At 39.2% G+C, this 19,158-nt stretch overlaps 1 long non-coding RNA gene across 1 annotated transcript; it reads right to left on the bottom strand.

Annotated features, from left to right (window-relative positions):
- Positions 1–6,730: 6,730 nt before the first annotated feature.
- LOC124274062 lies at positions 6,731–18,139 on the bottom strand. Its single transcript, XR_006897837.1, has 3 exons — positions 17,543–18,139; positions 12,781–12,860; positions 6,731–7,224 (listed from the first exon to the last, which is right to left on the bottom strand). It is a non-coding gene; the product is annotated as an uncharacterized LOC124274062 (long non-coding RNA).
- Between the last annotated feature and the right edge of the window lie 1,019 nt (positions 18,140–19,158).

The raw sequence follows: 19,158 nt of genomic DNA, 5'->3' as shown, positions 1-19,158 counted from the left end.
AAGGCGCAAGAGGATCACCAGACCATGTTAATTAGCAAGACAATGGTACGGGTGGGTGGGGTTTGTGGGGGAGATGACCAAGAAAACACAAGTGGATTGATTGCTCATTATTGGCTAATTAAATTACCTTTTTAAAGAAAGTTTCGCGAAGTTTCGCTCTCAAACATGGGATAACTAGCTGCACCAATTAAGGGTAGTTATGTACTAGTAAATGCAATCATCCGAGAGAAGTACAGAACAAGTAACATTCTTGAACACTAATATCACAATCAACTGAGGGAAAAGGATGGGAGAAGAAGCATTATCCGTTGAGATGTATGAATGCAATATTTAAAAAAGGTTACGTCATGAGCAGGATGGGAGAAGTAGCTTTACCAATTACTTGCAAAGTATATTCCCACATATACATCACATTTCCTTATCATATTTCATCATGGCTGAGAAAGGTACAAAGTTAGATGGAAGGAGACCAGGTGGAGATTTTTTGCTGGATGGATATAGGTATCTGAGACGAACTGCCAACAGGAATGGTACCATTATATGGAGATGTCAGTGCCTGAAAACAGCCTCAGTCACTACAACAGCAGATGGGACTGTTGTCAGAAGAGGGGACAAACAGCATACACATCCAGACCAAAGCTCTATTGGTTCCTATATCCTTACCAGTAATGTACAAAAACGGACACGAGAAGAGCTGACAAGGGTACCAAAGTTCATTGCCAAAATTGGGATAACTGGCTAGATACATTACAGAAGTGAGAAATTTCACTGTCAAATTTGAGGCTGTCAAAATCGGGACTAAACCTATGTGGATATCGATGGATACATTACACGAACAAGGTAATAACCTGACATTGTTGCAGACTTTAGTCTGTTTTATTTCTTATATTTGCATTTTGTTTTTATTCATTTGTGGTAGCATTCAACAGAATAATTTGTTTTCGTCGTGTAGCGTAATGCGACAGACAACATACACTAGGTCATACCTAGGGCGTGTGGGAAATATGATTCATGTTGGCATTCTATAATATGTCTAGATATTACAGTCATGTTATAAATACGCTCTAAGTATAAGTAGATCGTATGCTTTTTATTAAGTTTCAAAATGCATACAAATATGACAATAAAATTATGAGGATTATAAGACAAATACAAAGACATACATTGACTTGCTTATTTTTCAGTCATGATGTTTTACCACTGGCAGATAATTAAACTTTAAACTGTTTTCATTTGTTATAATAAAAATGAAGATGGAAATATTATCGAGTAAAAAAGATTTCATTTTGTTGATCAATCTATACCTATACGATCAATTGCGCATGCGGGTGGCGCAGCAAAGGTCACGAACCCATTGAAAATACTGGGATATCATCCGGGTGCAAAGGGGAGAAAAACAATAACAAAAGCAACAACCAGTGCGCGGAAATTGCTCTGGATCAGTGCCTTGTTAAATGTGTTCATCATATGATTGTTTTAATCATGTTTTTACACGGTCGCCTCCGTGTGCGATGTGTTCACTTCCATCAACCACCAGTTTATAATAACACGTCACATGAGATTAGCCATGTGCTAAAATAACACACAAACTTCAAAGCCTACCCCTTGTCAACGTCCTGAGCCTTATAAAAATTGAAAGGTCGGCTTCCTGAGTCGACCTCTCAAACTATTTTCATGTAAGCGGTAATAATTCCTGAGCATTAGAGAACAGATTAGCTTGTTTGGAATTTAATGCTTTTCATGAACTAACATCTCATAAACTATTTGTCTCTGGAATCATCTGTGATATGAACTTATGTAGTGATTTCTCTAGAAATTATTTAACGTTATCTAAAATTAAACATTTAGTCACCTTTTATTGTATATGACCAAATTAGTAGTTACACTACAAAGATTTTAAGAAGGAATTCATTTGGGTTCTTTTTGCCTCAGCCCGCCCGTGTGTGGACAATATAACCAATTATCTATTATCAAGTTCATGATATTTCGTGAATACACCAACTGCATAACACCGTCTCTGACCACAAACCCAAATGCGTTGTTCTCTATTCGCCTACAGTCTTAAAATAACAGTCTTGACTGTTGATTTCGCAATGATAAACCACCCAAACGGTCCATCCCTTGTGACAGGTGTTAATTAGAGGGTACCATTAAATAATGTATTCTACTACAATAAACCTATTATTCCCTGGCAAGGGTTCACTTTTATGACATGTAATAAACCCTGTCCAGTTAGTCAGTGGGTCCGGTAAACTTTTATTTAATCAATGATGTAACGTAGGTCTATGTAATTTATATTTATGCAAACCGTGACAGGTCAAAACTATTTGCGCTTCTGTGGATGATAAGTACAACATACACTTAAAACGGTATTTTGGAAAATGGTAGCCATATCAGGGCAAATATGACAGTCAATATTAATTTTTAACACCTAGAACATCAAGGATGCAGACGAGTGAAGTTATACCAGGGATAATCTACAACGTCTTATAGTCTCCCTGGTTATACTAATATATAGAATTGGTTCCTAGTTGATCGCATAGGAGGACGAATACACTCCTAGGAAGACGAATACACAGTCTATACACTCACGGGGATCCTTGGGAATTGGAGAAACTGAAAGAAGTAGTGGTAAAATCCTTCCTAAATTTCCAAAAAATTCCAAGCCTTGGAAACATCATGTTTCCAATTTTGGAATTTTTTGGAAATCACCATTTTTTCTTCTTGTGGAAAGTCTCGAACACGTCGGCCAGCAGGAGCACGTCCACATATGCAAGTGGAATACCTATGCTAGTGGCATACTGTCAACAACGTTATTTGCAAAGAGTTCTTATATTGGTACTTCGACATTTCTAGCTGTAAAAACGTTTTATATACACATATACATAAAGAAGTGAAATGAGTAAACGTGTCTTGTGGAGTCATAACCCTACAATCTTCTACACCTAGACCAAAGAAACATATTTTTGTCCATAGGAATAGTGTTTGAATGACAAAATGATAACATTCATGGAGTCTCGATGAGTCCGTGGAGTTAGTTCTGTGCCGATTTATCATGCTAGTTTGTGAGTGTTAGGGGGTTGGTTTGTGTGTATGATTTTATGATTGCCTGTGTATGTGTATATGTCTGTGTGTGTCTGTTTGTATATGTGTATGCATGTGTATGCATGTGTGTGTGTGTGTGTGTGTGTGTGTGTGTGTGTGCGCCCGCGTGTTGCATGTATGTAGAACAGAACACAACAGAGTGTAATACGTGTGTTGCCAACTGATGGTATAGGGGAGGTAACAATTACCAAATGTAACTACTGAAGCTCTCATAAAATATACGTACGAGGCTACCTGGAAAGATAGAATTTATCATATCTTAAAAATTAATGACAGGTAGTTAAACTATGAGAGCTTATAAACCTGACTATAAGCGTGATCACACACACAAAACTCTGAACTAGCAACCTTAAAGATTAAACCATGAAAATCCGTTGGTGATCTCGTCTCACACAAACACATGTTGTTTCTGAGAAAAAGAATGATTGTCAAGTCGGAGTCCCTCTGGTTTTCTTGCCAATGGCATACGTACTCCTTCACTCATCCCGTCCGCGAAAACCGCCTCTGCCTCGATGAAAGCCTCTGCTACGCTGAGGAGGGTACACATAAGACATCGCTGCCGCGCTTCGAAGATTCTTTAAAGCACGTGACGAAAACCCTGACGTGTTACGTTGAAGTGACCTGAAGAATCTCGAAATAGTCGGGTCGAACTGACCTTGAACTGCGAGCGCTGAAAACTGGTCTCGTAGATAAGCTATCTCTGCTTGAAGAATGATTAAAATCTGGTCGTGACGACTATCACAGTGCGAATGACTACATTCCAGTAATACAGACATACACTTTATAACAGTTTCAGTATAACGTGCACATCTGGCAATGACATTGTAAACTCCGGTGAGCCAAGCGTCTAATTCCCTGACGACTGTATTCACGTTGAATATCTACGTCTCCAGCGGCGACTGGGGTGCTCAACTACCATGTCGGATCTGGTCTGACCTTTTGAGCGCCGGTTAAATTAGGACGTCAACGGTTCTTGGTCACCGTCCTCGCTCCCAGGCGATAAGACTCGCACTAAAGTGCAGCAACTTCTGCTCTTAGCTCTTCATAGACGTCAGGCACTTCAGTACAAGGACAGAAAATTGTCAAGCTTGGATGATTCTTAATTTTCCAATTACATATTGCCGTAACAAAACGGCGGCTGTCCTGCCTGCTGCGTGAACAGAGCAAGAATGATTATGTGACGTCACAAGTTGCTGCTTCACATGACAGCTATCAGTTTCTGTCTATGTCGAAATAGGGACTTGTGTCGAATGCACTTTTTGTTACTGACACTTCGAATTTGGAATTGTCTTCTACATGTTTTCTGTAATATTGTTATGAAAATGTAGGACATGTTGAGCAGTAACCAACAATGAATTCACCATGCATCATGTTTACAATCCTGCTAGTAAATCCACTTCATAGCTGGACAATGTGACTCACGTCAAGATATTTGTATCGTCTCTGGCAAAGTATTTTTTGAGCCAGTTCATATTGAACTGAATTGCTTTTATTCTGAATCCTTTTGATTAGCATTGTCACCATGATAAAACTGAACACAATTTATTTGTCATTGAAGGTCTGCATGTTGATGAAGACATGATGGAACATTTGTGATATCAGCTCCAAGCCAGCTCTATGATTCACCTGCCTAGTTCTTGCATTCAGCATTTACTTGCTAGCATGTGGAAATCGACTGTATCAATCCAGTTTGATGCAAGACCTTCCTCTGTAGATTGACATGAGTAGTAGCAAAGAACCTGGGTGTCATCTTTGATTCTCCCTTGTCAATGGAAGCCCAAGTTAATCAAGTGTGCCAGACCTGCTACTTCCATCTAAGAAGTATTGGTAATATCCGCCATCTTATTACCAAGGACGTAACAAAAACACTAGTCCAACAACTTGTGATGTCCCGCATTGACTACAGCAACAGTCTGTTGTATGGTTTGAGTCAGGATCTGCTGAACAAACTCCAGAAGGTACAAAATAGGGCAGCTCGTATCGTGAGTCGTGCACCAAAAAGATCCCACATAACACCGGTATTGATGTCCCTACACTGGCTACCAATAGAAGCCCGGATCCACTTCAAGATCTTGTGTTTTGCCTACAACTGTTTGAATGGTACAGCACCGAGTTATCTATCAGAACTGATCTCACCATACCAGCCTTCACGACGTCTAAGATCTGAAAACCAATGCCTACTTGCAGTACCAAACTCAAGACTAAAATCCTACGGCAACAGATCGTTTCAAGTAGCAGCAGCTCAGTTATGGAACCCACTACCTCAGAACATTAAAGAATCCCCCACCCTTGAGACATTCAAAACCAAACTAAAAACCTTTCTCTTTAGAAAGTTCTGTCCCCATGAACTATCTCCTCCCGTGAACTTCTCATCTGTGACTATTGTAGCGCCTTGAGCATGCACCTCTGTGGATGGAACACAGCGCAATATAAATAGACATTATTATTAGTTGCCCAGGTCCTCTTTCTTCACATCAGTCACAGACAGGGTTTGTCCTGAGAAGTGGAACCTCCCACCAATCACAACCTCTTGTCCGTTTCTCTTCCACGTGTATATCATTCTAAGATCATGGTACAATGGAAGAGTTGGTTCCGCATGTCAAAACGATGTTGGTGGTGTTGACAATGCCACTGAAGTTTGGGTGAGCGGGTTTTCCTTAATAAAATATAATATCAAATCAAATTGCTCAACACGAAACGTCAAATAAAAAAGCGTGTCTTGACTACCTCAAAAAGACATTCAGTTTAGTGTAAAGGGAAAAATAGCTGCGAAAGTTGTATCAACGGATCGCTGAAAATCAGAGATGACACCAGGTGTTCACAAAAAAGGTATAAGCATGTCCTGCCCTACCGGTAGCAGCCGCCATTCATAAGATATGCCTAAAATGAATCTGTGTTTGCCTGACATCAATACTATAGCCATGCCAAGACAAACCAGACAACTAAGTGATTGATGGACCGGAATGTTCTGTCAGACAACCTCTAATAACGCCAGCTGTACAGAAGCACAGAGATTTTTAGCAAGAACTCGGATAGTGACTTAAACGAATTGCTATATCACTGAGATGACACTAAAAAAAGTTTTGAAGTTTTATATCACTTAAAAATACGTCAATGATGACGCTTTTGAGCTATTGTACCTACCTTGTACATACAGCATGTGCTGACAATTGGGAATGGGGTCGTCATCATACCATGTGGAACAGTGGTATTTTCCCGCATCCTCTTGTGTTGTATTGTGTAGCCAGAACTGGAGGATGACTGAATTAGCTGACGTTGTTATCTGCGTTATATAGACTCTCGTTCGGTAGGAATTCCAGATGTAGAACCAAGATGATTTTATATCAAAGAGCCATGTATCTTTAGGTGTCCTTACAGAGAACTCCGCATCAACCAACGGCATCTTCCAAGTAATGAATGCACTGTGTCCTTCACGAATTACTGTGTAGTCTTCACCAGGCGCAGCTGAAATAACACAAGTATAGCATATATATTTACATTTTTGCCTTGCTCCAGTGAAACATGGACATGTCTGTATGTTGTACATCAGTACAATGTTACACATTCAACATTCTTTAATTATCAATGAATACCAAACTATTTCAGGGCAACTCAACATTTTCCTCTTTGTGGTGACAGTACAGGAGAGAACAATTCAGGTCACTTCCTTGTGAATGGGCGGTTTTATCATAAATATTTAATTGCCATATCCATGTTATAACTGATACGCCAAATACATTTTTTAATACTTCTTACGTCCGAATTTCAATATCATTCACTTACATTGTTTAACCAGTACATACACTTCACTCCATCCTGACGCCGCTCTCTGTCCTATTACAACCTGACACTGGAAGTTATCTCCCTTCGCTGTGTTCACGTCACTGACAGTGAGGGTACTTCTGTAGATGTCATATATGGTATATGGTACCGTCCACCGATCATGACTCTGTCTTATGTTGTATTCAGAGCTTTCTTCTAGCGGCAAACCGTTCTTCCTCCAGTTAATGGACGCGTCTACATCATCACCACGATACCGGTAGACACTATAGCAGGACAACGTCACACTCCTGTCCACGTGAGCTGTGTCTGGTGCAGCGATGTACGGTTGTTGGAAATCTGTCATAACAAATTGTGAGTTCAGCTATGACTTAATAGGTGTCGTGGACAAAGACATCTTGGTTGTCCATTACACATGCACAATTCTATTGTTGAAAAAGAGCTTGACACTTCTTACCTTGCCTTGCATTATTCTTTAGTATTTGGATATTGTCAGTCGAAGGTGGGTATTAATCAACATCCTACATTGCACTTCTTTGAGAGGCATTTTAGAAGACCAGCAACTCATCCCCAACTTTGGGGCAACATCCACATCCTAGAAACTAACCGATCAGACTACAAGATTAGAAAACTTCTTGAAGACATAAAAATCCAACTCTTCAAGCCCACCATGAACCGGGAACAAGGTTATTTTATCTCCTCAGCCTATCACCACCTAATTAAAGATCACAGTAATCCACCCATACCTCGTCCAGTTGGCTTCAGTGCTCCCTTTTGTGTATTGTAATCACAACCAAGCAATGTGTACATCCACCTACCCTCTTCAACTCACCATTACCATCTCAGTGTACATCAACTCAGCTATTGTATAAACTCATTCTGCATATTGTTTTAATCACTATCACTCTATACATCAACCTACTCTGCTCAAATCACTAATTAGTAATCCAATGGATATCAACCTTGTCAATGGCAGTTGTGCAGGCATGTTTATATTCTCCATGTTACAGCTTGCTTGATAACGGTGTTAGTACCTACACCGAAACGTCGCACACATTGCAATAAAGAAGTTGAGTATCCATAGAACTTGGTTCACCTTCCTACATTGCACTTAGTATGTTCAAACCACTGGCTTTACAACTTGTGTTAAAGAATTATGGAGAAAATACCTTTGAGCTTTTCTGGATTTCGTCACTGAATCGGAACATGCACTAACTTAATCACAAATGTGATTTTACTTCAGTACAAGCAATTATAGTAGACTTCATTACTTTACTTGTTATATATTTCTACAAACCTCTTGTTTGTCATGTAAATAAACTATTAAAAAGTAAGATATACCGGTTTGGGGTTACATTATGTAAAGATAAGACTGAGTGGTTGTATTTGGATTTCGACAATAACATCCATCTCATGTGAATATATGATGTCCGTACATAAGAACACCATGCTTTGACTTTCCACAGAAACCGATTTTGTTTCGTGTGAAAGGAAAACTTCCCGAAAAAGCAATATAATGGGACTGATGAAAGTCGGTGATGACCACAGGTCTTTTTTACAAAAAGGGTAAGTGTGTACCGATGACACCCGGTGTTAACTAAAAGGTAAACATGTACCGCCCTATCTGTAGCATCCGACATGTATTTGCTTATAAGATGAAGATACTAATGAACTAAACAGATTCAGGTTGACTGTTTTAGTTTCCAGAATCCTGGCAGAATTAATGACTCATCTTTAGTCCTTGCATTGGCTCCAAGTTTCTTTTAGCATGTATGGAAGAATAAAGTAAACAAGATGCTGTACACATCAACCTTTCCGTTCATCTTAGGATTGTAGTTATATTTGTTGATACAAACATAACTTCAGCTACATGAATCATAACAAAACAATCCATTCAGACTATATAGTCCCGAGTACCCACGTCATCTGTCCCAAGCATCATTCGGGGTTACGTCCCTTGGCTTTACAAACGCGACAAAGTGTACCACAAGTAAAACTGGAACTGAAATGAAATTCAGACTTGGGTGATCGTGGAAATTGTTTAATATGAACGTTATGTGAACTCTTGGTGAGTATTTGGATCTTAAGGGGACTAGATGAGCCGGTGAAAAGGGAATTACCTCTTGAGGTGATGCAGTTTCATTTCACGATGGGACACACGACAGTTTCTAGCTGTGTGATGTATTCTGGTAAATAGAGCAATCTATGTAACGACAACGAGTGAGTGAGTGAGTTTAGTTTTATGCCGCTTTTAGCACTACACTAGCAATATCGCGGTGTGGGACACCGGAAATGGGCTTCACACATGTCCTCAGGGTCACAAGTGAACGCTATAACCACAGTGTTACATAACCGTCCATATGTAACTTCCCATGTAATGGTTCGTTTTGGTGATTCGCCACATCATTCTTTCTCAAATGCAATATGATGGAACCGTCGAAAAGGGAAGATAAGTGTTATCATGTTTGGAAATAAAGGAATTCACCATAGTTCAGTAACTCTCCACTCGTTTGACACTGTAATTATGAGGGATACCGACGTTCTTTGGGACTTGAACGACACCTGGTTTGGTAGTGTTCATCAAGGCGAGATGATCCACAACAGTCAATATACCTCCATAAATACAATGATGCAAGTGTATATAAATACCTAAGTAAGGAAAAATAACCCAAGTAATGATTTTATTACGTTTTGTTAAACACACCTACCACGTGGGTCGATGAATTGTGGCACTGTCTAAAGTCGATAGTTGGGCTATGGGGACAGACAGACATATAAGTATATGTACACAAGCCATTCTTGTAGAAGTATGAGAGACTATGGCACATACATTTAGAACAATATGTTTGTCACATAGTAGTAGAAATATATGTTTGAAATATACACACATAAAAAGACCAGATGAAAGACACAGGGTGTATAAAATTCTATCACTGATACAATAAAGCCCGACATCTCTTCGCAGATGACACATCACTTTATGCTATAATAAATGATCCTGATGAAACTGCTCTGTCTCTTAATAATGATCTACGTACAATTTCTGGTTGGGCTGACAAATGGCAAGTTGCATTTAATCCTAATAAAACAGATTCTATACAATTCTCTCGTAAAGTTCAACCCAGCCCAAAACGAAACTTAACAATGAAGGATGGTAATATTAATGACGTTAATAGCCATAAACATTTGGGACTTACTTTACAGCACGATTGTTCCTGGACTGACCATGTTAACTGTATCGCTAAAAGGTTGCACCCATGGTATACTGTCTTAGAGGTTTTAAATATCGCCTCTCACGTAGAACTTTACGAACAATGTACAAACAATATATCTTACCTATTTTCGACTATTGTTGTCACATCTGGGACAATTGTACCAAACAGCAAGCACTAACACTGGAAAACTTAATCTTGATGCACTTAGAACTATTTACGGTGCTGTTGGCGGCACGAGTCTCAACAAAATTTATAATGAGACAAATTTCCAACCACTATGTAGTCGAAGATACATCCAAAACTAACGTTTTTCAATAAGATGGTTAATAATTTAACTCCAAAATATCTGAGCGACCTCGTCCCTCCTAAGGTATCTGACACAACAAGCTACATTTTCCGAGACCGTTTGAAGCTCAAACTATCGATAGTAAAAGTGCAAGTTATGCTAAGTCATTTCTCCCAGATACAGTAAGATTGTGGAATTGTTTGTCTACCGATTATAGAGAAACGGCTACTTTGGGTAGTTTTAAGAAACAGATTAATGGGTCAAATAATAATAATAGTCAAAACTACTTCAATTTAAGATTTGGAACAAGATTCTGTCAGATTATCCATTCACGCCTCAGGCTCGGTTGCAGCGATTTAAACGCACATAAATATCAACGATTTATATCTTCAAATCCCTCTTGTTCTTGTGGCTACTGTTACGAAGATCCAATTCACTATTTCTTTTCGTGCGTTAATTACACTGACATAAGACATAAAATGCACTTCTATACTAAAGGTTATGACATCAAATCAATACTATACGGCCACTCTCATGGATCTACTAAAGGTAATCTTGAATTATTAGAATCTATCCATTCTTTCATTGTACTGTCAGGCAGATTTGTGTTGTAATATAAAACGAAATTGCACTTACTATTAAGTATATTTTCCGACACTAATGGATCTAACGTTAAAAGCGGCTATGTTACAGTTTATGATTGTTACATTTCCAGAAAGCTATTGTTTATCGTTTGTTAATATCATGTTTTTCTCCGTACGATTATTATTATCTATAACTTATCTGTATTCAGGAGCGGTATTCAGATAAGCACCGTACTGCTTGTTTACCAATCCGGTTCCTCTTTTGGAAATAAATGTTTAAACCAATAAAGCCCGACGTCGAGAGAGAATACAATATAGGATTTTGGCAACGTTAAGTGACATTGGGAGTTGGTTTGGTTTATTGTTTAACACCGCACTCGGCACTGTACCAGCTATATGACGGCGGTCTGTAAATAATCGAGTCTGGACCAGACAAGCCAGTGATCAACATCATGAACATCGATCTATTCAGTTGGGTTACGATGACATGTGTCATCCAAGTCAGCGAGCCTGACCACCCGATCCCGTTAGTCACCTTTTACGACAAGCATGAGTTGTTGAAGATCAATCTAACCCGGATCTTCACGGGTAACATGGGGAGTAGGCAAATATGTAGTTTTAGCCCCAAAAAATATTACTGGTAAAATACCTAAAGAAATTTATGGATGTCAACTTCTGTATTTGTTGAACACGATGTTACGGAGTATTTTCTTATTCCTTCATCAGGTTGATGAAGAAACTAGGAAACAGAAACCTATATACGTACATTTAAAACAACAGTGATAAGATAAGAAGGGAAGCCAGTTGTTAATTATTGGTAAATTGGTAGGGTGGATGGACAAAATGGAAGCCAGAGATTGTTTATCCCGGCATGAATGATGAGATAACAATGGTGGCATTTAACAAGGAAATGACAATAAAGAAATGTAAGCCTGGAATTTATCCAGGCCTAATTAGTGATGTAACAATAATGATTGTTATCCTTTTTACAGACTTTTTAAAAGCACTCCTTTATTTCAACGAAATCACTCTCTGTTTCACGAGTTATTGTTGGGTTATTGTTTGGACAAGTTAAAGGATTAATTACAAAAATGCCACAGAATTTGAAAGCATGCATGTTCATTTTGTTTCTATACGACTAAAACAAATGGCGATAAAGCCTTCTGTTGGATTAAATCATACGCAGGAAAGACGTCATGTGCAGACAGGGCAAGATTATGTGAAATATCGCTTTCTCGCTCTATCGCTTTCTCGCTCTATCGCTTTCTCAGGTATGTGGGTTTGAATCCCGGATGGGACTCAACACTACAAAAGTACTAGAATATCTAAGAAAGTGTAACCCAAAATATAAAATATGCTACATTTGACCACTTTCTAAATGGCATTGTGCATTCCTGACTTTAACGACGGTGATATATAACACTCTGAGCTATTTCATTTCACCCCGTTTACAACATTTTGCTATTTATCCTAGGGAAGAAATTATGATACGCGTTTTCTGGTCATACGCATGGTGACAACACAGTCCGATCTCACCAGAGGTTAATCTAGGACACATAACCACCGGCCAATCCATGCTATCCAGGTACACTATGTTACATTACAAAGCTTGGCATATGTACATTGAAAGACTGGGACATTGTTGAAACCGGTTATTTCAAATGTGCACGTTTTTAGAATGCGATAACATATGGCATGGCACGTTGCCATATTGAGTAAAAATATTCGACGCAATATCACTCAAGTCTTTATCACCTCACATCAAATATAGTGATTGTTAATTCGAAATGTTACTCTTATTGAAACTTACCTGGCGTACCTCCAGCTAGAATCAGCATATGTATGTACCCAATCCAAGCACACCACTTCCAGTGCCCCATACCGTCGTCTCTGTGAAATGAATTACGTGGATGAACCTTTTAAAAGCGAAATTAACATATACAAAAAAGATCTTCAGAAACATTTCCGTCTCCAAATCAGTCTTTCAGACTTTTGAGTATTCATGCTCCACACAGATTTTGAAAACGAATAGATGGGGAATGTTCGAAAGCTGTGTTTTATTTGGGATAACAGTCTCTCAATGAAGTTCGCAATTCTAGTACTTTTTGTTAGGTTGAGTTGCATTCGAATTTACTCTTGTCAGTAGGGACCACTTTCTAAATGGCGTTGTTTATCCATGGCTTCCGGCCGAGCGAGTCGTGCCAATTTACACTTGTCAGTGGAGTACACTGAACGTGATGTAGACTACCATTTGCCACACCTACTTTGTAGTGGAAGAACGGTGGCAGAGTGGGCTAGATTGCTGACTTTGTGTGCTGGAATTTGATGTGGGTGTGAGAGTGTGAGTTCGAATCCCGAATGGAATCCAAATTAACAGAAAGTATCAGCATTCTGTACTTTACCGAGGACGAGCAATCCAAAATACAACATATGTTACATTTAACATATTGTGTATTCATACTTGTAAACTGATCCAAACGTGAAACGGTTACGTGATTTTTTTACTATCTAACCTTCCGTGTACAATGTAGGAATACCCATCTAATACACTATCGTCCTCAGTGAAATTACACAACAAGCAATAGCTAAGTCAATAACAGTTCAATCAGTGATGACGTCAGTTCGACAACTAGGCTTTGTCCTCCGCACCTATTGGGATCATCAATATTCTCTCTCCATAACATGTTCATGTATATTAACACTACCTCAGGTAGAAAACCATTACAGTTTTTCAAATGGAGTTGAATCCTTCCCGTGAACCCTAAGAAGCATGTTATGAATGGATCACCAAAACTCATCACTCACATGTTATATTCATCATTATAATGACATATCGTTCAACTAAAAGGCAACGCGGACATTGAATCTTGTGTCGAAACATAGCAGCTGCTAGCAACCTGCTCATAAATACATTTGCTGAGATGCGAAAACAAAATAGGGAAATTAATCTCAATTTAGACTTCATAATGTATAAAAGTTCAAATCAGGCAACTGTCGTGTAAAATATCGGCAGATTTCACAAGTGAGGAGTTCTGCTGCTTTGAGTGCCGTAGTCATGTAGCTATACATCACGCATTTGATATCAGAATAATACCAAAGTAAATCTATCAAAGAATAGATGTAAACACTTAGTCCTAATTTCGTATGTCAAAGTCTGCTGTGGCACACAACGCACCCCTTTATATTTTACACATATATTGGAAAGAAGCAATATGGGCATTCGTTAACCGTGTCCTTGTTTAACTTTCACATAAGATCTTGAGACACTGTGGGCAGTTGTTTTATCATTTTAATTTTATTTTCGTTTAGTTTCCTGCTCAGTCAAGTGCAGAGCCAAGACTGTTAATTACAATCAAATATATAAAACTAAAGTTACAACATGTTTCAAGAGGTATTGAAAGCTTAACGTGAACTTCCAGTAATCTGGAAACGTCGTTTTCAAGATTGTGTATGTAGCTGTTGTAATATCAAAACAAGGTGGATTGAACACACGTCCAGTAAGAGGGCAAAGGAAATAACACACAAAATCAGAAATAGCCCTACTGACAAAAACAAGGACGTAATATTTCAGAAACGGGAAGTTTTTTTCAGAGTGGCAATAAATATTAATTGGCAGATTAATTAATGTACACGAAAACTCTACTTTGGTGATTGATTTGGACAGGTCAGAGAACACAAACAAATACCAGCATTAAAATATCGATTTGGTTAAGAATAAATACTAAGAGATGTCCAATACATGGTTCCTACCTAACAATCGTGAAATACCCCAGGTTATGTAAATGCAGATGTGACCAGTTACTCTATAACATGTCCCAGTAGAGTGTGTGTTTGCTTGCTGACTAAAATAGCAGGGCATGATCTCCACGTGCATTCCGTCACACACCAGCAGTTCTCTGTTCATTGGAAATGGATTCATCCGTTTGTGCATGGGGCACCTGCTGTACAAAACGCGCCTAACTAAGCTCTGGTATAAATAACTTACTTTTCCTGCATTGAGCAAATCATAATGATGTTGGTGACAATCAGCACACTTTTGTTTCCTACGTGACAAAGAAATGTTTACCAATCTTGCCCCTGTATCCTATTTCCGAGCGTTTTGTCAGTAGACCCGTGACGACCCGGGTTAGAAATTCGTCTTTAGCAACATATGGTCGGTCAGGCCCGCATACTTGGTCGACGCATGTCTTCGTATCCCAACTGCATAGATCGATGCTCATAGTGTCAATCACTGGATAGTGTGGCCCAGACTAGATTATCTACCGTCATATACCTGTAATATTGCTGAGTTCGGCAATACAAACAAGCAAAGAAACAAACAAACGTTTGGTCAGTAATAACAAACCACTGATTATGTATCCACCGTTCTGTGCTGGAGAGACTGACAAATGTTTCAGGTCTATGACACCACGTCAGGTCAATGCGTGTGACGCAGTCTATGTACAGGGAAACCTACGAGTGTCGATATGGTGCCGACACACCAATGAGTGAGTGAGTGAGTTACGTTTTTAGCTACTTTTGGCAATATATTTTGGCAGTAATATCCCGACGGATGACACCAGAAATGGGCTTCACACATTGTACCCATGTGGGGAATCGAACCTGGATCTTTAGAGGGACGAACGAAAGCTTTAAGCACTAGGCTACCACACCGCCCGACACACCAGTGAACTTAATAGTAGAACCTCGGAATCGAACCAACTACCTAACAACTTTGAACACACAGAGCCGTTTTAAATTTGAAATCCGAAACATGGCTTGTGTTACGTATGAATCTAACAACTACGTAACTGGCACGTGTTCAAAGTTGGGTTGAACCAGACTCCCCACATGAACTGACACGTCAAGTAGAACAGAATCAAACACATGACATCCGTCCCTCTGAAAGTGTGTCAGTATCGTCCATATTCACGCAGTTTTATCTCACATGAGGTTAACAGTGCTGAAACATATAATATATGTGTAACATTAAACTGTATAGGGCTTCTGAATATTAGAAGGAAACTGTAATATATTTTTAAACTTGAATGCTTGAGCATCGACGGTAACAGTTATCATTGCATGGTAACCGTGCACAGCACAAACCCGTACAGCAACTGATGGAGGGATATTTAGGTCGGTCGGCTTTTAAGGTTAAAGATTGTTAGAAACGGATCCTCGCAACAGAATGTACGTACACACATGCAAAAACACACGAACGCGTATGTTCTCACGCACACGCATACATTCACTTGGATGAACATGAACTCACAGACTCCAGTACGTATTCACATGCTTTCCCACTTACATATAACTTGTAAAACCAGCATCAGAACTATTGATTCACTATCACTTATTCGCAGCCACCGGTCTTGGCACTCAAGCACTCACATTCACAAATATATACATACATTCTCCTCCGCACACATACATAAACATGTGAACACACACATCTGTATATACTCGCACGTACAAACGCATGGGCACACACACGCACGCACGAACAAACACGCACGCACGCACGCACGCCCTCAAATACATTCGTGCAGCGACCGTTGCTAGTGTCCATTGTTATCTTGAGATTCTATTTTATAATATTTAAACCCGGTAGAGGGAGTCTCAGCGCTATACCATGTCCGCGATATGTTCACAACGGCTCCGTGTTACATTCATCAAATCATACCTATGTTTATTAATGTTTGTCGTGTATGTGAACTGCTTTCCTCTCTGTCAAGTGGGTATCATCAGTGCACACGTCGTTTCAAAATCCTTGATCTGCATGTTCAGGCTTCCATGGTGACAAGAAACAGCTTGCTATTCAACAAACAAGGACCAGAAACTCTCTCTGACCCGATGTGATTTAAATAACCTTGTTTTGGTTTCCTGGTGTAAGAAATTTATCCGGTTTGAAAAGACATGGGCAGCCCTGATATCACGATGCACAAAGCACACACACTAGCCTATCTTACAGAAATAAGTCTTGATATAAACGTTTTAATCAATTCATTGTTGATCGTTATATTTGCTTCTAATTGTAGCACACCCTGTATTCTCATGATATACTGAAGAGAGGTAATGCAGGTGTGTATATCTGTTTTCTTCAGTTGCATTCCACGTCCTTCCAAATTGAACATACAGCACAAATACAGTTTGTATGACAACAAGGAAGAGACAATGTCCACAGTACAATATCCATTGTACTGGTCCGGATTGGAATTGGTGTTTCAGCAATTCATGCTTGTAGTTAAAGGAGTCGAACAAGATCGGGTGGTCAGGCTTGCTTACTTGGGAGACACATGGCATCGTATCCCAAATACGTAGATCGATGCTCATGATGTCAGTCACTGGATTGTCTGGTTCTTTCAAAATCAATTATTCAAAAAGATGTTAATGTAAATCGAATTTGTTACTATATGTGTGTGAAACGAGTGACCAGGACATTTTTGAATTGTGAGAACTGCAAATTAGAATAATGAAATGCATTGCCATAGTTAACGTAAAAATGCTTACAAAAGTGTGGCAGAGAATCAGTGCATCTGAAATATATAGATATAAGACAGTCGCCAAATCATTGACACAAAAGTAAAACTTACGCACACCAACTGTAGAATCATCGACGGGTATAGCAATGTGGTATTGAACACAAACTCTGACACATAAAACTACAGCGGAAATCTCTTAAACATTATGCAAAGGAGTTAATTCCGTATTGTGCAAAGATGGCTGTGAGTGAAGCACATTAGCCTATGTGTAATTATGAACAGGAAATATTGACTCTTTTAGCGCAACAGTATTCAGCATACACACATTTAGAGATTTGTAAAGGGAAATATTTGTCAAGTTTGGGCTCACAACCTGACAGTATTTACTCTCCAGTGTATGAAACTAATGGACTATTGTCATATGGAAATAAAGCCTGGGTATGGTTCTAACAAACTATGACCATAGTCAGAGCAAATACGGGGCTCGAACTACAACGAAAGAATTCTAGCCAGCGTCATGGACGTGGATTGTCGCAGCTAAATGCACCATTTTTGCCGATTTGGCTACACAAGACCATAAAATGTCACTGCTGAAACTCAAACTTCTGTTTACTTCGGGTTACGGGGAAACCTTTTTGAAGTGATCTCTTGTGACGGGGAGTGGAACCACTCCTTTTTATCTCCCGAGCTACAATTTCAGTTATGCTACTAGTGTAATATGACTGTGGTTATCAATCACTACGAAACAGTAAGTGATGATACCAGGTGTTAGAAACATGTAGGCGTATCCTGCCCTACTATTAGCACATAAGTGCATACAAAGCCTAGTCGTGCACATGTCTTGCTTATCCAAACTCACAGGATGCGGACGACCTCGACTTGTATAACTCACAGCACCGAGGTTTAGTTTCTACACGCATTTCACTGTTGCTGCATTAGAGTTTGTGTACATACCATTGTACCAGATAACTTCCTCAATATACAATCCTCTTATACATGAGGTGAATACCTTCCTATTTCCCTGTAGAAACAGGACATCATTACAGATTAAATACACTGCCAGATACTGAAACCTGGACTCATTTCTATCTTTCTTCAGTCAAAATGTTTATACGGTGTATTCCGGAGGCGATGGTCTTCTCAATTATACTAGATGAAAGTGACCGTGAGACCGCATGCACTTTGTCAACAGAATTAATGATCCTACATAATTATCCGTTGTCTTGGTGACAAGAGTGTGGACGTTTCAACCTATACTTAGAGAGGACACATTGTGGGCTTAAAGCTTAGTCATTCTTTAGCTTAGTCACCCCAATAACAACTAATCTGTTACCTATTACCAGTGAAATGTTCATGCTTGGTGCTCAAGGCACAATATGGACCATTTCCTATGTAACACTCGTGTCGTTACACTGGAAAAAAAATGCATGTTTCCAAGCTTGGAAATGTCTTGGAAAGATGATGTTTCCAAGACATTTCCAATCTTGGAAAGATGATGTTTCCAAGACATATCCAAAATGGATACATGAGATATCCATACGTTTCCAATTATTGGATATGTGCACAAGGGGAGATAACTGGTGGGTGATGGTAAATGTACGCCGAAAGACCTGACCCTCGTTACTTGATGAGCGAATCAAGGCCGTAGATTAACCAATTAACAACTTGATAGTCATTAAAATCAGGCTGTTTGTAGCCTTTATGACTATACTGGTTGGACCACTGAA

The sequence above is a fragment of the Haliotis rubra genome, unplaced genomic scaffold (genome assembly GCF_003918875.1).
Source record: "Haliotis rubra isolate DU_JTF1 unplaced genomic scaffold, ASM391887v1 Scf187, whole genome shotgun sequence".
Classification (NCBI taxonomy): Eukaryota; Metazoa; Mollusca; class Gastropoda; order Lepetellida; family Haliotidae; genus Haliotis; species Haliotis rubra.
This window is presented reverse-complemented; position numbering and strand designations above follow the sequence as displayed.